This window comes from Solanum tuberosum, unplaced genomic scaffold (genome assembly GCF_000226075.1).
Source record: "Solanum tuberosum cultivar DM 1-3 516 R44 unplaced genomic scaffold, SolTub_3.0 scf00798, whole genome shotgun sequence".
Lineage (NCBI taxonomy): Eukaryota > Viridiplantae > Streptophyta > Magnoliopsida > Solanales > Solanaceae > Solanum > Solanum tuberosum.
In genome coordinates, this window is record NW_006239726.1 from 668 (window position 1) to 3,724 (window position 3,057).

The window sequence follows — 3,057 nt, forward strand, 5'->3', positions numbered from 1 at the left end:
AAAAAGCCATATATATAAAATTGTATATGATCTCGTTTCATATTTTTTTTTCCCCATTTGGACTGGGTCTAGAGGGGTAAAAAAAGGGATGAGATAATTTTTGAAATCCACATGACATTTTGAAAAAAGGGGTGAGATAATTTTCCCTCAATTCAATAAAATAATTTGGATTTCACTCATCTGCATGTAAAATTTATCATATATGCCCCTTTTTTCTATAAATATAAAAAAATAGATGAAAAATGGTCTAAAGTGCCTTTATTGTTACTTAATAAATCAAAAATGTCATTTTTCAAATAAATATATCATTTATTTTCCTTTTGAACACATTATTTTCTGAATGATGTTTTTTTATTATTAAATGTTTATCCTACTTCAATTCGGAAAAAATAATATTAAAAATATTTCTTATTTTATTATAAATATCAAAATAAAATTAATGGTTGATTTACTATGATCTTATATATAAGAAATAAAGAAATAATAGAGTACTTTAAAAGTAATATCTTTTAATAGGAATAAGATTTGTTCAAAAAGAAAAGAAATAATATATTTATGCGGAAAGAAATATTTTTGTTTCAAGTAGTAACAATAGGAACATTTCCAGAACAAACTATCAACGGCAAGAACATTTTCTGACCAAAGTATTGAGGGGAAGTAACATTTTTGGACTAAACTATAAATTGAGGGCATTTTTTTTATCATTTCATGTAACTTAAGGCATTATTGCCTTTTTTTCAAAAAATAAATTACAATATAGCTGCAAAAGAAATAGTCTAAAAATTTGTTCTTACTTTTTTCTTCTTTTCCATATCTATTTATTGTCACACTAAGAAAATGAAATAAGAATATGAAACTCAAATAATGATAAGTTAATAGATCTATAAGGGATATATTTAAAATTTAAATTAAGAAGCAAACCTTTTCATCAAAAAAAGGATTTGACCTCTGTTGTATCGATTTATTTAGATCATCTACTTTCACCTGATCATCACATTTGAGAATCGGTGTACTCACAGATATTCCCTGTTGGACAAACATCTTCATTTCAGGGCAGAGGCAAATAATCAGGTACTTGAGAAATGGAAATTCAAGAGCATGCTCTGTCAGATAGAAATGCCCCAGCTTAGGCATATTCCAAAGCTTCAGCTCTTCCAATCGGGGAAATAAGGTCATGATTCCTTCTCCTTTTGTGATCACTTCTTCCATTGATTCACAATTTGTTATATGTAACACTTGGAGATTCAGAAGACCTTTGGCCACTGATGGAGACATCAAGTTTCTCAATTTTCCACAATCTGATACTCTCAATGTTTGAAGTTTGCTGAAGTAGTTAGTTGGAAGTTGGTGAGAGCATAGAGCACTTATGCTATTAGCCTCTCTGATGTATATCTCTTCTAGGTTGGGACAAGAAACCTGCGAGCTTTGAAGTATCAAACTTTGTTGCAGATACAATTGGAGCTATTGAGTGGAGAAGCCAAAAATGCTTACACACATTTATTTATATATTTTAAAAAAAGCCAAATATATATTGTATATGATCTTGTTTCATATTTAAAAAAGTTTTTTAGTATGTCAAATACATTAGTATTTTTTTCCATTTGGGGCTGAGTCTAGAGCGGTAGAGATAACTTTGAAAATCACACGACATTTTTAATAAAAAATACTATTATATACTTTTTAATTAAATAAATATAAATTTTTTTAACGAAAATGATAAATATGCACCATAAATTAGACGGTAGATGTATATATGCACATATTTTATTAACAAAAAAATATATTATTTATTTTCTTTTTGAACATACACATTCTTTTCCTAATGATATTTTTTTAATTAGCAAATGTTAATCCTACTTCAATTGGAAAAAAATAATACTAAAAAAAACTTTTGTTGTTTTATTATAAATATCAAAATAAAAATTAATGGTTGATTTACTATGATCTTATATATAAGATATATATTATCAGTATAAAAGGTACATTTTTTAATAGTTAAAGTAATTTTAAAATAAAGAAAACAATAATAGAGTACTTTAAAAGTAATATCTTTTAATAGGAATAAGATTTGTTCAGAAAGAAAAGAGATAATATATTTATGCGGAAAGAAATATTTTTGACTCAAGTAGTAACAATAGGAACATTTCCAGAACAAACTATCAACGGTAAGAACATTTTCTTACCAAAGTAGTGAGGGCAAGAACATTTTTGGACTAAACTATAAATTGAGGGCATTTTTGATCATTTTAGGTAAGTAAGGCATTATTGACCTTTCTTCAAAAAATAAATTACAATATAGCTGCAAAAAAAAAAATAGTCTTAAACTTTGTTCTTCCTTTTTTCTTCTTTTCCATATCTATTTATTTTCACACTAAAAAAATGAAATAAAAATATGAAACTCAAATAATGATAAGTTAATATATCTATAAGGGAGATATTTAAAACTTAAATTAACCGTTGAATAAAAAGGGTCACAAAAATTCACATCAAATATAGCCTTATATGGATTTTTTAAATAACAAATTTAAGAAATTAATTTAAAATTATTTTTTCACTTGTTAGACAAAAAGGATATATCTAAGCTATAAGCTTTGTTTAAGTAAATATCTTTAATGCTCAAGTAAAAGATAACATTTTGGTGATAAAGAAGCAAACCTTTTCATCAAAAAGAGGATTTGAGTCATTGATGGCTGTAGGACAGAAAATTTGGAACTCAGGTAAATTATCAAAGCCCATTTTCCGTAACAGAGGGAACTCAATGCGCTCAACATTGTCACTGCAAACGTGAGTCAGGCATTTCAGAGATTCAAGCTTCAACTCATATAAATTGGGGAACTTGATTACTTCATGTGTTGTCTTCAATAAATGTGTCACTAAATCACAATTAGAGAGTGTTAGTTCTTTCACGTTCTGAAATTCATTCAGCTGCAACTCAGTCAACACATTATTAGAGCCCTTTCCCCTTGACTGCACGGCCTCACTCTCCTTCAACAGGTGGCAGATCCAATCACCCAATGGGGCAGTCTCCGTGACATCTAAACGAATACTCTTGTCGTA